General features: G+C 39.0%; 1 pseudogene; it reads right to left on the bottom strand.

The window, feature by feature from the left end:
- Window positions 1-1,375: 1,375 nt before the first annotated feature.
- Window positions 1,376-24,497, bottom strand: LOC138159492 (zinc finger protein ZFP2-like; annotated as a pseudogene).
- Window positions 24,498-25,348: the final 851 nt, after the last annotated feature.

Raw genomic sequence — 25,348 nt, 5'->3', positions numbered from 1 at the left:
CAAAATCTTATCAAAGAAACACTTGTAAATTCCATCAGACTGATAAAGGTGCTCCTTTACCTTCCACATTGTTAGAGTAATTATAAGCAGGAATTACAAAGAAATTTGTACAGTATACTAGATAATATATACAATTTTAGATGATTTGTTACTATGTTGCTGTGTTTAATCCATTCACATATGATTTTAAAAGGTTGGTATCATTCAAGTTATAAGTGCTAAAATAAGAAATTTGACATTTCTATAATAAGCCATAAGCCCGGGGGTAAGGAACCCTAAATAGGCCCTGAGGCCACATGTGGCCTTCTAGGTTCTTGGGTGTGGCTTTTCAACTGAGTCCAAGTTTTACAGAACAAATACTTTTATTAAGGAGATTTGTTCTGTGAAGTCTGGATTTAGTCAAAGGGCCACACTGGAGGGCCTATAGGGCCACATGTGGCCTTGAGACCACAGGTTCCCCACCCTTACATTAGCCCTTTAGTCATATATGTAATCTCCTACAATATCATTGTTCCTGAATCTCCTGGACTCCTTCAAGACTAAACTCACATCTTACCTCTTAATAGAAGTCTCTCTTGGAATCCCTCCCTCTAGCCCATACCCTGCTAGTGCCTTTCCTCTAAGATTACTATTCATTTATACTGTAGATATCATGTATGTACATAGTTATTTGCATGGTATCTCTCCCGTTAGAATGTGAGCCTCTTTGGGACAGGAACAAGGGGTTTGGTGTTTTGTTTTGTTTTTAATTTTGTATCTCCAGTGCTTAGCACAGTGTTTAACACATATTAAGCACTTAATAAATGCTTGTTGACTAAATGAAAATTAGATTTTTCACAGCACTTTTCCAGTATATCTTGCCATAAACAGAAAGACTGCCTATATTTATTTGATTCCTTCCTTCTAAAAGGTTTTCATTAAGTCATATTGTTTTCTTTAATAAAAGGATTAACAGGGACGGCCAGGTGGTGCAGTTAGTAAGAGTGCCGGCCCTGGAGTCAGGAGACCGGGGATCGGGATCGGTTCTGGCCTCAGATACTTAACACCCACACAAAATATAACTGGCTGTGTAACCTTGAGCAAGTTACTTAACCCCAATTTCTTTAAAAATAAATAAAAAGATTAGTTGTTTTAATAAATAGATTTCCATATTATTTTTAAAATTGTTACTGGTTTTTTTTGACAAACTGTTTTTTTGAGAACTCAGATGTACAGAAGTCAGAATGGCATGACTCTAGTGCTACCTGGTAGTATCCAGCATGTATCACAGGAGAGAAAGAAATAAAGGAGTAAATATTTCCAACAACCACTCCAAACAAATTCAGAGCTGGTAACAAACATCTTAACTCTGAAATATTTAACTTGACACTCAGTATAAAAATATAAAGCTTTTATTTTATTTACATTCAAAACATTACTCTCCACTATGAATTCTCTGATGTCTGACAAGGTTGGAACTATACCTTAAAGGCTTTCCCACACTGACCACATTCATAGGGTTTCTCTCCAGTATGAATTCTCTGATGTTTGGTAAGGGATGATCTGTCACTAAAGGCTGTCCCACATTCTTGACATTCATAAGGTTTCTCTCCAGTATGTATTCTTTGATGTTTAGTAAGGGACGACCTGTTGCTGAAAGTTGTTCCACATTAATTACATTCATAAGGTTTTATGGCAGAATGAATTCTCTGGTGTTGTGTAAAATCTGTATTCCTACAAAAAGCTTTCCCACATTCATTACATTCATAGGGTTTCTCTCCAGTATGGATTCTCTGGTGTTTAGTAAGGGGTGATCTGTCACTGAAGGTTGTTCCACATTCATTACATTCATAGGGTTTTACTCCAGTATGAATTCTCTGGTGTTGATTAAGGGATGAAATACGACTGAAGGCTTTTCCACATTCACTGCATTCATATGGTTTTCTCCAGTATGTATTCTTTGATGTTCAGTAAGGTAAGTATTCCTACTAAAAGTTGTCCCACATTCTTTACATTCATAGGGTTTAACTCCAGTGTGTATTCTCTGATGTTTAATAAGATGCGTACTCCACCAGAAAGCTTTCCCACATTCATTACATTCATAGGGTTCCTCTCCAGTATGAATTCTATGATGCTGAGTAAGCTCTGTACTCCACCTAAAAGTTTTTTCACAATCATTACATGTGTAAGGTTTCTCCCCAGTATGAATTCTCCAATATCAAGAAAGAGACGACTTGTCCCTAAAGGCTTTTCTGCATTCATTACATTCATAAAGTTTTTTTTCAGTATGAATTTTCCAATGTTGATTAAGGTGAGTCCTCCAACTGAAGGCTTTCCCACATTCAATACATTCATAGGGGTTCTCTCCAGTATGAATTCTTTGATGTCAAGTAAGAGATGAAATCCAGCTGAATACTTTCCCACATGTATTACATTCATGGGGTTTTTCTCCAGTATGAATTCTTTGATGCTTAATAGGGGATGATTTATCATTGGAGGATTTCTTATAATCATTATATTCATGGGATTCCTTCCTTGTACAGATTCTTTGATGCTTAATTATGACAAAATATGGTCAAAGTTCTCACCACCTGTATCACTTTCACTGTGTCTCTGTCCTACAAGAACTCTGTGTTGCATAACAAAGATTGAGCCCATTTAAAATTTATTCCAAAGTCATTATATTCAGTATCTCTCTTCCCAAGGACATTCTTCTTATCTGTGACATTCACTTGTCTTAAATATCTCTCTTGGATTGCTAATTGCATCCATAATCGTCCATCATATTCCCAAGTTTGATCTAATTTGGAGTACCAGACATCACTACTTGTGAGTTTTTCCACTATCATCCCCTGTGATGGTTTTTTGGAAATATCCTGTTGAGGAATTGACTCTCTAGTTTCAGGGTCAGCTTCCCCATCTGAAAGAAATTGAAAATGCAAAAATCTTCTGTTCCACATGAAGGGAAAAAGGAAATTCTATAGTGGGAATAGTAGAATGAAACAGATAACAATGAGATCATATTGGCTTTGACAATTCTTATATATAACCTTTCAATTTGAAGATATAATAGAAAAGGAGTAAAGAAGCAATAAGAAGGGCTCATGAGTGATTGTAATGGGGAAAGGGAACTGGTCCAGTATGCATAGAGAGTAAGGAAAGCCTATTCCAGGCAAATTGGCAGATGAACAGAAAAATTAGAAGAATAAGTTAAAATAGAGTGGCTATGGCTAGGAGGAAATATTACAAGATGAGTCATAATTTGGGGAAATACTCTGGAATGAGAGGCTGGTTTTTTTATAAAAGAACCCTGATTATTCTTGACTCTAGTCTCATGAAGTTAACCCCCCAAGGGATTTTAACCACCACTAAAGTCATTTTCAATAACAATTTCATGTCTCTAAGAGTAGCACTTCTTTCCCAAAAACCTTCTCTAAAGTCTCATTATGGCATAATGGTGGCCTTGGTTCTCAAAGCTAATGCAGTTGAAGCACAAGTTCTGGGAGATTCTATTAATAAGGACCAATCTAGGCAATGATGAAGATCCTTAAAGGATTAGCCACAAAGTGATCATTTTTATTTGTGTCTCTGTATGTTTTTTTAAACAGAGCAACTCAATAAGGCAATTTACTAAAGCATGGTGGCATTATGAACTGTATTAGTGAAAGAAGTACCCAAACTAATGAAATCATAGTTTTGAAGCTGTAACCTTGGCTCTCCAATGTCCATTCAACCCACAATCAAAAACCATAAGCAATCAGTCTGCTTCTAACTAGATGTTTCTTGCATATACCTGGACTTCTCTTTCCTTATTTTGAACTACTACCTCCTATGTCTAAGCATCTGGAAAGACCTTAGAACTTACTCTTTCCTCCCCTTCACCTGTTGCCCTGAACTGTCCCAGCCTAAATGAAAGTATTCTCTCCCTCCTCAAAGTTTCCTTGTTTCTCTACTTTCTTATATAACATTCTATCTTGTATTATACTTATCTGAGTATGTCACATTCCCAATCGATCCTATACATTACCAAAGTAATTGTTCATAAACAAGGGTGATATATATTTTCATCTTTATATTACTAGTACCTAGCACAGTATCTGGAACATAGCAGGCAGTCAATAAATGTTTATTGAATTGCTGAATATGCTTGTAGGACCTGGGCTTTCCTAGGTTGGAAATTTGATAGGAAATAATGAGAAGACATCCTTATCCCACGATAAGGTTCAAGCATATAAGCTAATGTCTTGTGCTATGATCATTTTCTACAAATCTTGTTTTAGGAATCTTTCCTAAACCTTTCCTAGGCTAGTGAGATCCACTTTGTCTGACCCCTAATACAAGACTTCCAAAAACTACTTCAGTTTCTTGGTTTCTAGCCACTTGGTTAACAAGGAGGGCTTAAACCCTTGGCTCTTGACCAGCTCTCTCCTAGTTCTGACACTCATGTGATCATCACTGTCCTGCTGCTATCTATTCTCCAATGTTTCAATGCCATTTTCCTGTCATGAACCATTCAATGACCACTAAAAATTAAAGGGTGACATTTAGTCTTCAGTCTGACAATCAAAGCCCTACATTCTATGACTCTCCCGAAATCTCTGACCCTTTCTGGTTAGGTTAATTTCCCAACTGTTCCCCAGTTCAATTGCTAAACATCTTTCAGGGACCAAGTAAGACTCAGAGCAATTCTTACAATCATAAATTTAGAGTTGGAAGGAACCTCAGAGGCTATCTAATCCAACCCTCTTATTTACAGATGAAGAAGCTGAAATTGAGGGATATTAAGTGATTTGCTCAAGAAGTCCATAGGTAGTGGATGTCAGAGGCATTATCTGAACCTGCGTCTTGTTCCTGAATCAATGCTCTTTCTACTGTACCATACTATCTCCCTCAAAAGAACTTACCTTAATTGCTATGGCCTTCACCAATCTCTTCTTCCTGTGAATTCTATTGGTCAAGGTATCAGAAAAAGTTTATGCCTTTGGTTTCCACTACAGGACTTAAGGGATTTGACAATAGTTATTTAACCAATATTTCTATTATCCTACCTCTTCATGACCATTTGTTTGGTCTCCACTCACTTACCTGGGCAGACACCTTTTGGGATTTTGCTTTTTACCATCCAAGGTTCTTCTCCTTGCTCCAACTGGGATATCGTATGTGGTTTGGAAATTTGATGACCTGTTTATAAGGAAAGACACAGGGCCTAGGTTTTGTGCTTTGTATTTAAAACCATGCAGTCCCAGTCCCTTAATCACCAGCACCTCTAAAGAGAAGGCACAGCAGCATCACAATGAGTAAAAGGAAGCTGATTATTTTTGACAAAAAAGTACAGACCCTTCCCCTGGGAAGAAACAGAGGCGTGCTGTTGGGGTGGCTAGGTGGTACAGTGAATAGAGCGCTGGCCCTGAAGTCAGGAGGACCTGAGTTCAAATCTGGCCTCAGACTCTTAATACATAATTAGCCCTATGTCCTTGGGCAAGTCACTTAACCCCAATCGCCCTACCTTGGCCTCTCCAAAAAAAAAGCATGCTGTCTTTTGGAACAAACAGGATGAAGAAAGTCTTATCCCTTAGAACAAGTTAAATGAAACATCTGATAGATCTATAAAACTTCACAAATGAGAAAACAAGGATATTTCAGTAGTGAAATTCTACCTCACATGTAAAATTTACCCAATGAGATAAAGTCGCTATAGTTCTCCAACATCACATCCCTGTAAAGATTCCTCTGAGAAGGATCCAGTTACTTCCATTCCTCCTGGGTGAAGTCCACAGCCACATCATTGAACATCACTGATTCCTAAAACATCAAATACATTCCTCTTTAACTCAAGGCCATCCCATGGCCTCGCGAAGAGTTGGCAGCTTAAAGAATGTGAACAGGATTCTAATAATGTCCTGATAATGCTTAGGGCTTTGAATGTTCCAAATCAAATTACTCTTATGTGCCTAACACTATGATCAACCTTTTTAAAATCTTATTGTTCTCAGAAGCACTTTTTGTGGTAGCAAAGACTAGGGGAAAATGTAGTTGCTCATTAACTGAAGAATGACTGAAAAACAGCAGCATAAGTATATAATGAAATATATTGTACCACAGAAAATTTATTGTTTAGAGTTTTTAAGTCTTTACAAGATTTCCTTTACAATATGCTAGTTGTTATATAATTTGTTCTCCTGATTATATACACTTAACTCTGAATTCATTTATGTAATTCTTTCCAGGTTTCTCTGAATTTGTCCTTTTCATCATCTCTTATGGAATAAATGGAATATTACATTACATTTATATACCATAATTTGTTCAGTCATTCCCCAATTTATGAACACCAACTCTGTTTCCTTTTTTTTTTTTTTTTGCTATAACAAAAAGGGTAGTTACACTTATTTTTACTCATATAGGTCCTTTTTCTCTTTCTTTGATCTCTTCATGGAATTTGCCTAAGAGTATCACTGCATCAAAAGATACAGTTTAGTGATTTTTGGAGTATAGTTTAAAATTATTTTCCAGAAACATTTCACAGTTCCACCAATACTTTAATTGATCCTTTGATATCTAAAATATTTTTTAAATTACTTGGAAAAAGGCATAGAGGGTATTTTTATAAAATTTTTAGAGAACACAAATGTAGGATAGCTGGGAAAGACAGCCTGACAGGTACTTTAAAAATGCTTGTTAGACTGAATAACTAATATAATGGATGAAAGAGTTAGGATCAAAAAAGCTTTTGACAAATTAGAATATTAGGCTAAATCTAATAGAAATTTAATTGGGATATATTTAAAGTCTTAAAGCTGGGTTAAAAAAGAAACTTCACAAAATTAAAATAGTTTATCTGAAAAAGCTCTAGGATTTCTATGGACTATGAACTCAATATGTTTCAATAGTATGATGGAGCAGTTCAAAAAACTAATGTGAGTTGACGCTACATGAAAAGAAAAACAGCTTCCAGGAATAAGGGCAATTCCATTGCACTCTGCACTGCTCAGTCAATATCTAGTATATTCAGTTCTAGCCATTACAGTTTAGGAAGGATTTTGATAAACTGGTGAGTGTCTAGGCGAGAGCAAATGTAATGGGAATGTAAATTTTTTAGGTCTTCCCTTCCCCTAGGCTTAAATGCACCTGGAGCCTGTGGTGGGAGGCTTGTTTCTCAGAAGATACTTTGTGATTGGGCAGTGGGTCAAGAAGGTTGTTACAGTCTCTGAGCCAGGAGAAGGTTATATAAGCCCTATGTGAGGCTTTGCTTTGGGGCTCACTTTGAGAAGTGTTGTGTGATTTGACCAGATGAGACTCTGGACAGCTGTTGAGAGCCCCCGGCTTTGAAAACCCAGATGTTGATTCTTTCCTCTCTGGTAACTGATTAGGTATGGATATACGTAATGGTTGGACAGTTTGAAAGCCTGTCTGTTGAAATGTTCTTGTAACTTATGCTTGTAACCTCTGTATATTCTGAAGTTCGGGGTGCTGATAAACGATATATGTTTAATTGATTAAAGTAAGCTTGTTAACTCATTTTGAGTTGCTTTCCTTTAGCAAAGCAGATCTAAGAACCTGTGTTGGCAGCCACCCTGGGGATGCTGGGGTGCTCGCCGTTATAGCAACCAATATTATTTTTTACCTTAATGACCCATTATGTCAAAAAGGAAGATTTCAGGGAGATGTGACTACTGTTTTTAAGAATTTGGAGGGCTCTCATGTGGAAGAGGAATTAGATTTATTCCACTTGACCCGAAAAGGCAAAACTAGGAACAGGTGGCTGAAATTGCAAAGTAGTATACTTAGCTTGCTGTAAAGGAAAAAATTCTTCACAACTGTAGCTATCCAAAAGTGGAATGACCTGCTTCAGAAGGCAATAGGCTCTTTGTCACCGGAGCTCTTCTAGCAAAGACTGGATAACCAATTGCTAGGTATTATAGAAGAGGAACTTTTTTCAAGTATGTGTTGGAATAGATGGTCTTTCAAGTTCCTTAAAACTCTGAAATTCTCTGATTCCTCTTATTCCTCTTATTGCAAAATGTCCATATTCCACAAGACTCAGTCCTTACTTACCCTTTTGCTCTTTTCTAAATTCTCTCCCTTGGAGAGCTCACTCATCTGCACAGCTGAAACTCTTACTCATTAAGCTAATGACTCCCAAATCTAGATCCCTAGACCGTGATGTTTCACTCACTCTGCAGCCCCCTATACCTGTCCTGGGCATCTCCCCCAGGAATTCCTGTTTTTACCTCAAAATTAGCATAATGGAATCTCTGCCAACTAGGCCTTATCACTGCCTTAGGTTACACGGTACCAAATGTAGAATATAATTAAAATGCCAAAGAATGCAAAGGATAGTCAAAAAAAGAAGGAAGGATGCTAAACTTTATTGACATAGATGAAACCTTGCAAAATCATTTGAAAATATAAGATTTATTCTAACAGCTAGAAGATAAATAAATTATGTAAGAGTTAGGAGGAGAAACTCACACCTAGAGATAGCTGAAGAGTATCAGTAATAACTCCATTATATCAGGGGCCAGGTAGGACTCCTACTGAGGAAAGAACTGGTGAGTTAAGGACAATGAAAGAGCTTGGAAGAGATGATGTCTATATTCATCATAGAAAGAGGATGATTAAAGAAGAATTTTAGTAATCACTGAGAAAGGCATGCAAGTGACCAGTAAAGCTCTGAACTAACAACGAGTCAACCACTTCATAGTCTGTTGACACCTCAATGTAACATATGAATAAGGTATACTGAAGGTCTACTGTGGTTTCTACCATGAAATGCTGAATACCTCCAAAGCCAGACTCTGTATCCTCCACAAACCAGGCTCTCCTATCAACAACTCCATTTCTGTCCATGATACTGTATTTAATAAACAGAAAAAGATGGCCTAAATAATAAATTCACCTTCTTGTAAATGAAGCCATCAGGCATTGATACCAATGGTGTACCAGTACCTATACCAACATCCTCACTGAAACATTGATTAGTTTTGCTGAACTATCTTTTTCCTCTTTCTCTTTTTTCTTTTATTCTTTATTACACAAGACACTCTAGCACTGATCATGTTAATTTTAGTGGCATTAGGATCATCATATTCAGGGATAAGCTCCTTCATTATTTAATTCTGCCTATTCAACACTCTTCTTCTAACAGTTAACATGCCCCTCCTATTCAGGTCCCATGACTTCTGACACAGATATGCCTAGGAGGACAGAAAAGGACATAGATGGTATTGTCAAGGGTAAAAGTGCCACTGATGGGGTAGCTAGGTGGCTCAGTAAATAGAGTACTGGTTCTGGAGTCAGGAGGACCTGAGTTCAAATTTGGCCTCAGACACTTAACACTTACTAGCTATGTGACCTTGGGAAAGTCACTTAACACCAATTGCCCTGCCTTCTCCCCTCCAAAAAGACAAAAAAGAAAGTGCCACTGACCTTGTGACAAAGTTATCAACACCCAGACTTTTATTATACTCTTTTTCTAAGACCTTGGGTAGTCTTTAGCATCAGGTGCTGTACAAGGCTTTCCCCAGGGATGCACACAGCATTGGGGAACAAAATCAGAAATATACAGACAAAACCACAACTGTATTCTCCAAATCTGCATGATTCTGCCACACCACACAGAGGTCTTACCTTGTTCTCTTGTTTTTCCCCCTCTCAACACAATCATTCCACAGCCACAATATGAGTCAAGTTAGAAATATCTGAGGGTATACCCTAATTTTATCAGCTGTCCACCGGCAAACCCAGATAGGGAAACTGAAGCACTCTTTAACACTTATAGCATCAGCAACTGCTTTCCTGCTTCCACAGTTCAACTACCATGCTTCCCCCACTATTATCTCTCTCTGTCTCTGTCTCTCCTTCCTTCTCCGTCTCTCTATCTTTCCCCCTCCCTACTAATATGTTTGTGTGTTTCCTATTCTAAAATAAATTTCCAAGACCCCAGTGCCCCTTTGTAGTGTTAATGATACTTGCAGCTGCTGTGGAGGTGTAAGACCAATAACATCAGCACACAGAAGGTCTGCTAGCACAGGTTCTTTGATCAGCTTTTCTAAAGGAAAGACAGCTTCAAAGGAGTCAACAATCTTACTTTCATTAAACAATACAGACAGATAAGTAGAAAAAAGTGAATATCCAAGAAAGAATCCAATAGACAGGGCTCCAACTGTCTAAACAAAGTAATAGATACATAATCACCATACCAGGGACTATGTTTTATATTATTTCACTTGTATTAATTAACATGATGTGTCACAAAAGACAGTTTTTTTGTACAGAAACATTCTTATGAATAGAAGTATGAAGCTAGCAAAACTGGAGAGAGCACCTCACACCTATCCATCCTGAAAATAAATTCAAAGATGTGAGCTCTTTCCATGGGAAGAAATCTTGATTCCAAAAAAAACTGGGAAATGTCAAAAACTTGGACTTGCCATTCCACAAAAATCTCTTCTTGAGGCATCCTATAAAGTTACTTACTAGATTGCCAACCCCCCTGCAAAAAATCCTATATCATTGGAGTGATTTTAGCAGACATATACACTGGAAATAAATTAGCTGGTGAACTACAATAGAGGAAAAAAACTGAAAGCAGTTCCATTGTCAAGTGGTGTGATACCTTCTCAAATAATTTGATGTTTTTAACATTTTGAAGCAGGTCATGGAGTAATTGGTAGCCTTGCCACTCTCCTTCAGTATGCAAATGGATGAAACTACATTCATTTCTCAATATAACCAGCTTCTTATTTTTGTTCACTGTGTGCATGCTAATGCCACCAAAAAGAATTCCTCCTTTTTGAAAGCTATAAAATTAAAATTTTGGAAATGATAAAAGTTGTTTGTTTGGGGCCTAATTTGAAAAAAAATACTTTAACTAGAAAAACAAGATCCATACTATTTGTACAGATGGTGCTCTTTCAATGTGTGGTAATACATTTAGTCTTGCTACTTTAGTGAAAAAGGAAGCTTCTTACATTGTCATCACTTATTGCTTTTTATATACATGCACTGGCAACAATGACTATTCCAACACTCTCAAAGAAGTCAACAGCCATAATAGTCACAAAACTTTATTAGAAGCAAGTCTCTGAAACATCTCAATAAAAAATTTTGTTAAGAAATGGGAACTGAATATAAAGTATTTCTCTTACACGCAGAAGTTCATTGGCTTTCAAAAGGACAAGTCTTAAAGCACCTGTCTGAATCTCAGTTGTAGAAGTTTCACCTTTTCTGAAAGAGAAAAGAATCCATCTTGGGACATTTTGAAAGAAAAAGCTTTATCCATTGCTTAGTTTACCTAAACCAGGGGTGGGGAACCTGCAGCCTAGAGGCCACACGTGGCTATCTAGGTCCTTGGGTGTGGCCTTTTGACTAAGTCCAAGTTTTATAGAACAAATTCTTTTATTAGGGGGATTTGTTCTGTGAAGTTTGGAGTCAATCAAAGGGCGGTACTTGAGGACCTAAAGGGACACATGTGGCCTTGAAGCTGTGGGTTCTCCACCCCTGAAACCTTTCAATTCAAGGTTCTAATGTGATCATTATGGATACTACTGAAATTTTATAAGCTTTCTTAGCTAAGCTTGCCAATATGGAGGGAGAGAATAAAAGCCAACATCCTTAAAAACTTTCGAATGCTGAAGGAAATGCTTTACCAAGACGAAACTGACATACAAAATTCTTTGCCAAAAGTTATTTCCATCTTCATGACATTAAAGTTGAATCAAAGATTTTTATTACTTTCTGATGTAAACTACATCAAAGGTGTGGGCCTGACCAAAGATAAACTCATTGATATTAGAACAAAAAAACTTACTCCAAAGAAAGCTCAACTGAAAGAGTCTTGGTAAAATTCTTATGTTCCTTGAGAAAAGTTTATCCTTTCCTTGTAAAGCAAGCTATGAAAATTTTAATTCCATTTGTAACAACATATGTTTGCAAACTGAAATCCAAAACTTATAACCATCAAAACAAAACAAAAAAATTGCTTGAATGTCCAACATGATATGTGTTGCCTTATCAAGGCCTACCCCACAATTTATTGTTCTTATTCAAGTTAAGCAGCAACAGTCCTCACACTGATGTCTTTGAAAAATAAAATTTAACTTCAACTTTCAGAAATATTAAATGAATTGTCTAATTATTCAGTGTATTCATAAAAAGTACAAATATCAAAAATGTGGTATTTTAAAAAATATTTTGGCAATTGTATTTTAATGCCATTGGTTTCCTTTGTAATCCTATGTGTTTTATTTTATGTATTTGAAAACCTAACTGTGTAAAAATGGCCATAGATTCCTACCAGACTGAAAAAGGAGTAGGCATATGACACAAAAAAAAGGTTTAAAATCGCCTGAGTTAAATAATAAAAATGAAACATAAAAAGTCTGGAAATGGAATACTTATCTGATTTATGAAAAGGAGATTTCCACTAAAGTCCTACTTCAATGTCTTATTATGTGGCATGTAGGTGACCCTGAGGTGGAAAGTCGAGTCCTCCAGACAGAAATAAGGAGTCAGGAGAACAGGGTGAGTTTAACAGAAAATATAATTAATTATTTTGGGCCTTCTAAGTTACAGAGGCCTACAGGACAGCCAGATGAGAAAATGTGAGTCTAGAGCTCAAAATAGAAAATGTATCTGGATAAGTAGATTTGAGAATCATCTGCATGGAGATGACAATTAAATCCATAGTAGTAAATGAGATGACCAAGAAAACGTGTGTAGAAAAAAAGAGAAGAGATGAGACAAAGCCCTGAAGGACATCTAAGGTTAAAATGTGGGACATGGATGAGGAATTAACAAATAAAATTCAGAAGAAGTAGTCAGACAGGCAGGAGAAACTCTATGTCCATTGACCTTTCCAATGTATCACAAATCTTGCCATAAAGGCTTGGCTCACAAAGTTAGAACTTACAAACCAGCTGGATAGGAGAGAGGCAGGTGGAAGAGAGCCCAGAATCATCCCTGGCCCCTCCACAATCAGAAGGAAGGTCCATGAGTACCGCTTTCTTCTGAGAAGGGGAACCACCAAAAGTCTAAAAAGGGGAAATACAGGGTATCAAGGTGGCACAGTTGATAGAGCACCAACCCTGGAGTCAGGAGAACCTAAGTTCAAATCCAACCTCAGACACTTACTAGTTGTGAGATGCTGGGCAAATCACTTAATCCCCATTGCCTCCAAAAAATAAAGTAAAAAGGGAAACATTAGGGTAGGATTTCCTAGGCAGATCTAAGGTGAAGAAACAAGACCAAGAACAGGTACCGCTGTAAGATAAGTCAGGCAGGATGCTCCCTCTTAAGACATAACTAAGTTCAGTTCCAAACATAAGATTATACTTTGGAAACTCATTTATTCCTGTACTCTTAAATCAAAGTACCCTCTATTTCCTGCTTCTCCCACTTTCTTTAAGTTTCTAAAAGGTCCTCTTCAACCTTATTTCATACTCCTTGCTTTCACACATTCTATACTCCAGGTAAACTGGACTGCTAGATATTGTCCAATTTCTTGCCTTCTCCCACCTTCCTGCTTCAGAGCAGTAAGGAGCCAGGACTCTCCCCAACTGCCTACTGAAATACTTTTCTTCCTTCAAGGCCCAACTCATGTATAAGCTAATAGGGTTGTGGGATTTAAGAGCTAGAAACAACCTCGAAGATCATCTAGTCCAAATCCTTCTTTTTGGACAGGAAGCACCTAAGTCCTCAAGAGGTTAAGTGACTTGTTTAAAATCATGTAACTAGAAGTAGCAGGCCTGAAAGTGCTCCCTAGATCCTATTGCTAAATGTCCAATGTTCTTTCCACTACACCAGGCTCTCTTTCTTCATCCTTCCTCCAAGAAAACAGCCCCTGAGCTCAAAGTGCTGGTTTTTTTCTTCCTTAAAATTTACTGATAGCCCTATGTCCATATCTCTCCTTTGCCACTGTTATGTTCTACCTTGTATCATATTTATTTGCATAAATGTGATTTCTTCTCTATTAGACCATAACCTATTTTAAGGGAGGGACTGTTGTTCATCTTTGTATATCCAATGAAAATGACAACAATATCTTGAATATAGAAGGTGTTTAATAAATGCTTGATTAATTAAACGAATAATTCTATGTGAAAAAAGAGGAAGGAATTTTTCCACAACCCAGGTGGTAAAGGTGCATGAGGGAGAGACAAGAGAAGGGAAGAGGTCGCTGTGTCTCTAGAGATCAGTATAGTGAGGATAGTAGGACTAGACCAGCCCACAGAACTGAAGCGGGAGTTTCTCTCCCAGTACCTCCATATTCCCCCAGTCTATAATTGCTACCTCTGTCCTGAGGCATTTGATTCAAACCTTCCAGGCTCACCCCTCTTCACTAACCTCTCTATGTTGTGACTTCCTCAAAGACTGTCCCTAGGCAGGATGATCAGGAATTGCTCCAGCACCAGCAACCCCAAGAACTTCTCCTTCAAATTTTTAATCTCTAAGTCAAAGCTTAAGCTAAAGGTTCCACGTCTAGTGTTTCTCCTACTAATAAGGATTCCTACTCCCCGTGACATCCTCTCCTGCCTTCACCTTAGAAAATCATAGACTCTCAGATTTGTTAAGAGACCACAGAGGTTTTCCAGAGTGCAGCCTAACCCACCCCTGAGCACAAATACCCTCTACTACAACAACTGGGACAACTGACTGTACAACCTCCATTTTAAGGCTTTCAATGATGGAGAGCTCCCTATTGTCCAAGGTAGTATACTCCATTGTGGGGGGCCAAGTCTAACGGATTCTTGAGCTACTGAGTCCAGAGGCTTGTGACTTGCTCCAAGTTTAAGGACTTGTTGAGCTACGTCTGAGCCTGGACTTGTTGTCTTGTTCAGATCTGGGAGGGTGCAAAGTCCCCTCTGGACAGGTGTGCCATATCTTTCCCAAAGAAGAATATTTGGCAACCAGTATCAAGAAATATTGCTGTGTATGCTACAAACAGTCTGGGCATGTGTAATGGGAATGCAAATTTGGAAGATCTTCCCTGCCCCTAGGCTAAAGTGCACCTTTAGCCTGGGGTGGGAGGTTTGTTTTTCAGTAGATACTTCTTGATTGGCCAGTGAGTCAATAAGGTTGTTACATTCTCTGAGCCAGGAGAAGGCTATATAAGCCCTGATGTGTAGCTTTGTTTTGGGGGCTCACTTTGAGAAGTGTTCTGTGATTTGATCTGTATTCTGGGAAGCCGTTGTCCAGGGCCCCCCCGGCTTTGAAAAACCCAGATGTGGAAACCCAGATGTTGACTGGGTATGGATGTAATGGTTGGACAGTTTGGAAATCTGTCTACTTGATCTGTTTCTGTCTTGATAATTCTGCCTGTATACTTTGAAGTTCGGGGTGCTGACCTTTTCTCCTGAACAAGGTAAACGATATATGTCTGACTGATTAAAGTAAGCTTGTTGACCCATTTTGAGTTGCTTTCCTTTAACAAAGCAGATCCAAGAACCTGTATGGGCAGCCACCCTGAGCACGCTTGGGGTGCTTGCTGCTATAGCATGCAGGGAGTAGGCTTGGTAGTCAAGGCCGTTGCCGATATCTCTGTTTAGCTGAGTGCATCCGTGAGAAAGTGGTGATCCTAAGTTCACTGTGAAACTTTCCATGCATAAACAAGAAAGATCTATAATCAACTACATCACTCCATTGGTATCCAACTATACTCACCTAGCCCAGTTCTCTTTAGTTCACCGTCTGTCCGTCAATGTCAATTACTAGCACTCCATTAACTGTCAAGATGATTTTCCTTATTATCCAATGTCATCTTTGCCATTTCTACTCATTACTTCTGCACTTTAGGGCCAAGAAGAAAAAGTTTAATCCCTCTTCCACCTGACAATCCTTCAAATATTTTAAGATGGCCTTCCTGTTGTCACTAGGCATTGTCTTCTCAGATCAAAACATACAAGCTCCTTAACCCAGCAGCGTTATGACATGGTCTCCTTCTATGTTTAGAAAACTTTCACTAGACTCTATCACTCCCCCAAACTGTCCTTATTTTTCCTCCCTTTCTCAGCTTTCTCTTTCTCAATTATAAAAAGCTACCTACATTCAATCCCTCCACTGCCTCTCTTTGGACTAATTTCTTGATCCTTTGTAATCTGGCTTCTCATCTCATCATAACTGAAATTGCTCTCTCCAAAATTATCAACTTCTTAGTAATCTCATTAATTAGCGAATAGAATGACTTTATAGGATTACTTCCAACCTCAGAAACTGCTCTCTCCAAATGTATTTAGGCTCTCCTAATGGCCAATTCTAACGGCCTTTGATCAAGCCTCATCCATCTTGACCTCTGTGCAATATTTGACACTGTTCATCACCCTCTTCTCCTTGATAGCATTTTCTCTCTAGGTTTTCATGATGCTACTCTCTTCAGGTTCTCCTCTCACCAACTAGTAGCTCCTTCTTGGTTTTCTTTGCAAGATCTTCATCTAGGTCGTGCACACTAACCATGGGTATCCCACAGGGCTCTGTCCTGGGCCCTCTTCTCTTTTCCTTCTATACTATTTTACTTGGTGATCTCATCAGCTCTCCTAGATTCAACATCATCTCTCTGCTGATGATTCTCAAATCTACTTATCCAACTCTAACCTTTCTGCTGTCCTCCAGTCTTATATCTCCATGCCTACTGGTCACTTCAAAATGTGTGTCCCATTGACATCTCAAACCAAACATGTCCAAAGCTAAATTCATTATTTCCACCACCACCCCCAAACCCTCCCATCTTCCTAATTTCTCTATTACCATTGAAGGTACCACCATCTCCATCAGTTAGGCTCACAACCAAGCCATTTTCCTCAGCTCCTCACCTTCTCTCACCTCCACCTTCCCATATCCAATCTGTTGCCAAGGCCTCTAGATTTTACCTGTCCTCTGACACTGCCACCACACAGTTGCAATCCTTCATCATTTCACCCCAGGTTATATAGACAACAGCCTATTGGTTGGTCTCCCTGTCACAGATCTCTCTCTACTCCTGTCTATCTTCTACTCCATTGTGAAATCTTCCTAAGGCACACATCTGACCATATCACCCTCTATTTGATAAAGGTCAATGGTTCTCTATTCCCTCCAGGATTGAATATAAAATCCTCTGTTTTGGGGTGGTTAGGTGGCATAGTGAATAGAGCACCAGCCCTGGAATCAGGAGGACCTGAGTTCAAATCCAGCCTCAGACACTTAACATGCTTACAAGCCGTGTGACTTTGGGCAAGTCACTTAACCCCAATTGCCCTCCAAAAAGCAAAAAAAAAATTGTCTGTTATTCAAAGTCCTTCATAGCCAGTTCCACTTATACACACACAAACACCCCATTCTCTATTTTGTAATCTTATTACAACTTATATTTGTCCATATGCCCTATGATCCAGTGACACTGGCCTACTTGCTACCTTGAACCAAAAAACTCTTTCAACCAGGCATTTTCCCTGGCTGCTCCCAGACCTGGAATTTTCTCCCTCCTCAACTCTACCTCTCATCTTCCCTGGCTTCCTTAAAGTTCAAGCTAAAATTTTACCTTCTATAGGAAGTCCTTCTTATCCCCCTTAAGTCTAGTGCCTCTTCTCTGCTGATTATTCCCAGTGCAGCCTGTATGTCGTATGTTTGAACACAGTTGCTCACATGGCATCTCCCCCATAAATCTGTGATCTCTTTGAGAGCAGGGATTGTCTTTTTGCCTTTCTTTGTAAACCCAGTGCTTATAGCAGGGTCTGACACACAGTAGGTACTTAATAAATGTTTACTGATTGAATGACTAACTAAATCTGAAGGGGTTTTTCTCCTTCCTAATTCTTCCTGACACGTCTACTTCGTTTGACTTCAATGACCACTCTGCTCCTGGATACTCTCTCCTTTCTGGATTTTTGTAGTGCCGTCCTCACCTGGTTTACCTCCTGTCTGTCTGAACTTCTCTTTCCTCGGTGTTTTTTGCTTGCTTACCATCTATATCACTCCCTCTAACTGTGGGTATTCACCAAATTCTATCCTAGGGCTTTTTCTCTTCTCCCACTCCACTTTCTTAGTAACCTCATCAGCTCCCATTGATTTAACTATCATCACATATCTCTATGTCCAGTTCCCATCCTTACCCTGAGCATCAGTCATACATCACCAGTTGCCTACTAGATATCTCAAAATGGACATCCTATAGATATCTCAAACTCAAAACAGAACTCGTCATCTTTCCCCATAATCCCTCTTTCTGTCCCAGGTACTTTCATGATTACAATCTCTCAGGTCTGTAACTCAGGCATTATTTATAATGGATTCCTCATTCTCCCTCACCACACATGTTCAAATACTTTCTAAATCCTAAATTCTGCTGTTTTAACCTTCAAAATACTTGTTACATCTCCACTCATACAGCTACTGCCTCAGTTCAGTTCCTCAACACTTTTTACCTAGATTATTGAAACATCTTCTTAATTAGTTTCCCTACCTTAACTTTTCCCCTACTCCAGTTCATTCTACATACTGATGCTAAAGTGATTTTTCTAAAATGACCAAGTGACTCCCCTACTCAATTAACTCCAGTGGCTTCCTATTTCCTCTAGGAAACTCTTCTATTTAGCTTTTGAAGCCCTATTCAGCCTAGTCCTAATCAATCCCTAACTGTAGGTGTAGGCTCTGTCCTGGGCCCTTTTCTCCCTCCATACTACTTCATTTGCTTATCTCATCAGTTCCTATATTTTAATTATTATCTCTAAGCTGATTATTTTTAAATCTGCCTATCCTGCCATAACTACTTTGCTGACTTCCCGTATCTCATCTCCAAGTGCTTTTCAGATATCTCAAACTAGATATTCAATAGACATATTAAACTCAACATTTCTAAAACTGAACTCATTATCTTTCCCTTTAAACTTTCCCAACTCCAAAGCTCCCTATAATGGTAGAAGGTACAACATCTTCCCAGTCCCCCAGGTTTACAGCCTAGGTGTCATCCTCAATGCCTCACTGTCTCTTACCACCACCACCACCATACCCAATCTGTTGCCAAGACCTGTCGATTTTACCTTTGCAATATCTCTAGAATATGACCCCTTCTATCCTCTGACAGCCACTTCACTCCTGGACTATTGAAATAACCTACAGATGGTGGGTCTACCTGTCTCAAGTCTCTCCCCACTCCAAAACATCTTTCATTCAACCACTGAAGTGATTTGACTAAAGTTCAGGTCTGACCATGTCTCCCCTCTACTCAATAAAAATCCAGTGACTTCCTTTTGCCTCCAAGATAAATACAAAATACTCTGGCATTCAAAACATTTTTTTAACCTAGCCCTCTCCTACCATATCAGGCTTTTTTATACTTTACTTCCTGCCACATACTCTTCAGTTCAGTGATGCTGACCTCCTGGAGGTTCCACAAACAAAACACTCAATCTCTCATCTCCAGGCATTTTCTCTGGCATGGTCCTGAAATTCTCTTCCTCCTTATAACTGACTACAGGCTTCCTTTAAGTCCTAAACAAAATCCTATATTTTACAGGAAGCTTTTCCCAATCCCTCTTAATTTTAGTGTCTTTCCTCTTTTAATTATTTCCTATACTTAACCTGTGTATTTCTTGTTTGTGTGTATTTACTTATCAAAGTCTCTCAAATTAAATCGTGACCTCCTAAAGGGCAAGGACTGTCTTTTACCTCTTTTTATATCCCTAGCACTTAGCACAATGCCTGGAATATAGGAAGCACTTAATAAATTCATACTGTCTGACTTATCTTTCCAGCCTCAATGGACATTGCCATCCTCCTCTCACACTCCAGTCAAATTGACCTTCTCTGTGTTCCTCAGACACAACACTCCATTTCATCTTGGTGCCTTTCTACTGCCTATCCTCCTTGCCTATACAGCACTCCTTTCTTACCTCCCTGTAGAGGCAAGCACCCCAGCGTCCCTAGGGTGGCTGCCAATGCAGGTTCTTGGATCTGCTTTGTTAAAGGAAAGTAACTCAAAATGGGTTAACAAGCTCACTTTAATCAGTCAAATATGTATCGTTTACCTAGTTCAGGGGAAAAAGGTCAGCACCCCCAACTTCAGAATATACAGACAGAATTATCAAGACAGAGAAAATTACATCCATACCAAATCAACATCTGGGTTTTTCAAAGCCGGGGGGCTCTCAACAATGGCTTCCCAGAATACAGATCAAATCACAGTACATTTCTCAAAGTGAGCCCCAAAACAAAGCTACACATCAGGGCTTAGCATAGCCTTCTCCTGGCTCAGAGAATGTAAAAACCTTCTGGACCCACTGGCCAATCAAAAAGTATCTACTGAAAAACAAGCCTCCCACCCCAGGCTCCAGGTGCACTTTAGCCTAGGGGCAGGGAAGATCTTTAAAATTTACATTCTTATTACACTCCCTTTCTTCCTTTAAGACACAACTAAAGCATTACCACCATATGAAGCCTTTCCTGATCATCCAAATTGCTACCTTATATTTAGCAACTTTGTATATATTTGTATTTATTCACTTTATAATTTTTATATACTTGTTGCTTCCTAAGTAGAAGGTAAGCTCCTTGCTTGTAGAGAAAACTATTTATCAACTGAATGACTGATTAATGGTAAGACCCCTTATCATTTTGGTCATATCTCTGGGTGGATGCTGTAGCTTCTTAAGTTGGAGCCCAGCACTAAATGCAGAACTCCAGAAGTGTTCTGTCAAGGAGTGAATATAATAGCACTGTTATCTCTTTGCTGTGAATACCATTCTTCTATTAATAAAAAAAAATTATAATGGCTTTTTTTCCAACCACATCACAACTCTAATGCACACTGATGAACCTTAGAGGCCAGTATAAAACCAATGCCTTCTTCATATGAACTAGTATCCAGGCATATCTCTTCCATCCTAACTCATGTACCATTTTTTTTAATCCAAGTCTCGACTTGATGGAGAAGCTAGGTGGCACAGAGCACCAGGCCTGGAGTCAGGAAGGCTTCAGTTCAAATCCAGCCTCAGACACCTAATAGCTGTGTGACTCTGGGCAAGTCACTTAATCCAATTTGTCTCAGTTTTCTCATCTGTAAAATGAGCTGGAGAAGGACATGACAAACCACTCCAGTATCTTTGCCAAGAAAACTCCAAATGGGGTCACAAAGAATTGGGTACGACTGAAACAAATGAATACCAGCTGGGACTTGACACTTTATTATATCTATAAAAGTTTATCTTACTAGATTTGGCCTATATTTCCAGGTTGTTGAACTAGTTTTAGTTCTCAATTCTTTCATGACATCTTAGTCAGTCAAGTATTTATTAAATATTTATTATGTGCCAGGCACAGAGCTAAGGGAGGTGATACAAAGATAATCCCTGCCTTAGCTATTCCCACCACCTTTATGTCACCAAAAACTTGGATAAACATGCCATTTATGCCTTCATCAAAGTTTCACCCAAGCAAATAAAAAAGTGTTTTTAAAAATAGGGATGAAAAGAAACCTAGAATATTCCATTTGAAACTCTTTCCAAGTTATTTTTTTTTTACAGTATGCTAGTAGAATCATAGATTCAGAGAGAAGGGACTTTCAGGGACATCTAGTTCAATGTTTCATTTTACAGCTGAGGCAACTAAAACCCAGAGAGGCCAAGTGATTTACCAAGGTCACAAAGGTAATCAGGAGCAGAGCCTGGTTCTGAACCTAAATCGTCCAGATCCAGCCTTTCTTCTACTGCACCACATAATCCTCATATCTGATTGTCCAGCCAGCTACAAATCCACCTAAGTGCACTATCATTTGTGGACTTCACATCTATGAAATGAATTTCATCATTCAATGAGACACAAGACTTTGTGAAAAGCCCTGATGAAATCTAAATATACTACATCTGCAGAATTTGACAAATTGACTAGGAATTCAGTCAAAAAAGCAGTGAGGTACAACTTGTCTGGTACAACTTGTTCTCAACAAACCCATGCTGGATCCTGGTAACCACAAATTCCCTTTATAAATATTCACAAACTATCCCTCAATGAAGTGTTATAGAATTTTCCAAGAATTGGAGCAAAACTCACTACCTTTTTCTTTTAGAAAGTTGGGATTATTTATTCATCTCCAATACTCCACAACCTTGCCTGTTCACCACATTAAAAAAAAAAAAAACAGACAGTAGCAGTAGCTCAGCAATCACACCTGCCAGTTCCTTAAGTACTCTGAGAGAGAGTTCCTGATGAACTGAGGATAGAGGAATTACAAACAAGATCACTTCTGCTGGCACTTTCACAAGAAAAAATGAATGAATGAATGATCATTTATTAGGCACTTACTATATGCCATGCACTGCAATGTACTAAGAGCTCAGAATTCTCCCTCTTATTCCCCAGGATAAACTACTGGTAGACTCAACCCAATGCCAGTCAAGACAGAAACAGGATTGGGTCAATAAAATAGCAAACTCAGTAATACTGTCTAACGTCAGTGCCCCACAGAAATGGCCAGACTCCCCCCCAAACATATAAATAGGTACATGACAAGTTTTATTCAGTCAGAAAATACTTAAGATATATAAGCTATATATATATATATACATATATATGATGTTTTTATATATGATAGATATAGATATGATATGTAGAATTAAGGCAAGGTTCCCTGATTCCACTGAATAAGGAAACACATGTTATAGGTTCTGATATAATCAGAGACTCAGAATCATGGACATGCAACTCTTCCCTAACATACAGACATACACACACACACACACACACACACAAAGACCTCTTCTCTGAAAAAGATATGTGTATAAAGGAATTTTCTGGACATACAGATATATATATATACATAGAGAAAGAGAGAGAGAGAGAGAGGTCTTTCCTAAAACACAGATGACATGGGGCTCTTCTCTGTCACAGAAAAGAACGTAGGACACTTTTCTGGGTCACAAACATTTATATACAGTTATCAAATATCCAAAGCCACATGTACACTGGACTATTCTCTGACACACAGAAGAGCAGGAACACAGGGCTCTTGCATAACATACAAACACAAGGTCCTTCCCTGATACACACAAACTCAGATCTCCTGACACACACATAGCTTCAGAGGGTTCCTCAGTGAAAAGCACAGAAACATTTATGTGGGGTTTTTCTCTAGCACAGTGACACATACCAGGCATAAAGTGATATTCACACACATCATTTAAATATTTAATCCTTAATATAGTCTTCCTTTGATTCAGTGATAAGAACAAAGGGCTTTTCTATATACATACTTTACAAAGAACTCTCTTACATGCACAGACAAGAGGCTCCTTTCTGATACACTTGGCTTATTCTCAGACAGGAATCTATACACAGGGCTCTGCTCTGATATACAGACACATGACTGTGACCTAGACATATGAACAAAAGCCTCAAAGGTGTATAGGATTTAGACTTAGGAAGGAATTGAAGATCACCTAATTGCTTGTGCATCATTTCACAGAAGAGGAAACTAAATTGAAGAGAGGTTAATACGTAGCTCTTAAACATCAGGGCTAGGATATGAACTCCAAACCCAGGACTATCTCCACTGCATCCACCATGCTGTAATACTCCATGATGGAGAGAAGCCTGGAAAAAGAATCAGGGTATTTCTTTAAGTGAGTGTGTCACTCTATTTAAAACTGTTCTTAAATGTTCAATTACAGATTTAGGACTGAGGAAAGAATAAGATGTTTACTCAATACCATCACCTTCTTCTCACCCTCTCCCACTAACTTAAAATCACCCAGAATGTTGGAAGAAACTTCAAAGTTTATCTAATCCTAGTCTTTCATTTTACAGATGGGAAAATGGAGGTCAAGAGAAGTTTAGTGGTCATACAGGGTTAGGACTCAAATTCAGGCCCTCTGACTCTAAATCCTGCAATTTTTCTACTGCAACATGCTTCCCATTCTCTCACACACCAACACACTGTTCATCTTTCTTACACACATAGATACTGTCTTTTCTGACACACATAGATCACTAGACAGCTTTGTACTGCCCCTTGTAGCTCTAAACTTAGGCTCCTATCTCCTTAGGAAGACAAAGGTTTCTCTGGTGCCCCCCAAATGGACAAAGTATGTCTCTGAAATGGACATCCAAAACACATTCTCTGACTTCCCCAAAGACATGGAACAGACTTCTCCTTTGACACACAAGCACACAGATCTGTAGGTCTTTTCTGACATGCACACAGACTCACCACTCACAACCCTTTGGTGGGATAGAAAAAGGCATGACACAAACAGGCACATTATTCACAACAAACACCCACAATGATACAGGACTACACACACACACTTTCTGTCTCTGTCTCTCTGTCTCTCTCTCTCCCTCTCTCTGTGTCTCTGGTGGCTTAGGTTCCTGCCTCCCTAATCCCTCCACCCTCCCACTCACCGCTACTTGGCCACATCAGAACCCAGGAACGAAAACAGCTGCCCAGACTAAGCTGTTCCTGCAGTCTTGCCCCTGCCAAACTACACTTCCCAGAAGACACCAGGGTTACCTCGACTTCATTTCTCAAAGACCGCTGCTCGCAATGGAAATGTTCTATTATCTTTTATTTTTTAATCTTTTAAGGCTTCTGGGAAACTTCAGAGATTGGGGGGGGGGAGGGAAAGGGGTGTCTTACCGAAAAGGCCTCTGGGAAATGTAGTACAATTTCCTCCCTTCTGTGGGTGAAGCCTAAAGGTAAAGAATAGAAAATGTTCACCTCCTGGAAGGCCAGGGGAGGGGGTGTTTGAATCTCTAACTTGCTGGGGTGGAGTTCGAGTCCTCCTTATTTCTGATTTCTGAATTATTTCTTGTTCAGTCGTGTTCCACTTGCTAGTGCATTTGGAGTTTTCTTGGCAAAGATACTTAGGGCTGTTTGCCATTTCCTTCTTCCGCTCATTTTGCAGGTTAGGAAACTGAGGCCAACAGGGTTAAGTGACTTGCCCAGGGTCACACATCTACTAAGTGTCTCAGGTCTGATTTGAACTCACAAAGGTGAATCTTCTTTACTCCAGGCTTTCAATCTATCTACTGCATCACCTGGTTGCTCCATACTACTACCCCAAACCCCTCCTAAACACTGAGCTTCCCCCAGGACTCCCTGAGTCTTTAGCAGCCCCTAGGTACTTTGAAGAGCTACTGCCACTCCTGCTGAGGCACCCAGGCCTTCCTGATTGTTCCCAAGAGACACTATCATCCCTGACCAATGTCATAAAATGCCCCTCATTCTCCTAAATTTCTTGTACCTTTGAGCGTCACAAATCCTCCTAAGCTCCAGGGCCCTGAAAGTTCTAGGCACCCTTGAATTCAGGACACATGCACCCTCCTGACTGCTACCTATCCCATTGAGGTCTCCTTCTCCCATGGCCCTGAATTCTTGGAAAACCCATCCCAAAATTCTTGA

Source organism: Petaurus breviceps, unplaced genomic scaffold (genome assembly GCF_028583685.1).
Source record: "Petaurus breviceps papuanus isolate PSGF00001 unplaced genomic scaffold, PetGlider_PUasm1.0 176, whole genome shotgun sequence".
Lineage (NCBI taxonomy): Eukaryota > Metazoa > Chordata > Mammalia > Diprotodontia > Petauridae > Petaurus > Petaurus breviceps.
The sequence above is the reverse complement of the archived record's forward strand: the minus strand, read 5'-3'. Positions and strand labels throughout refer to the sequence as shown.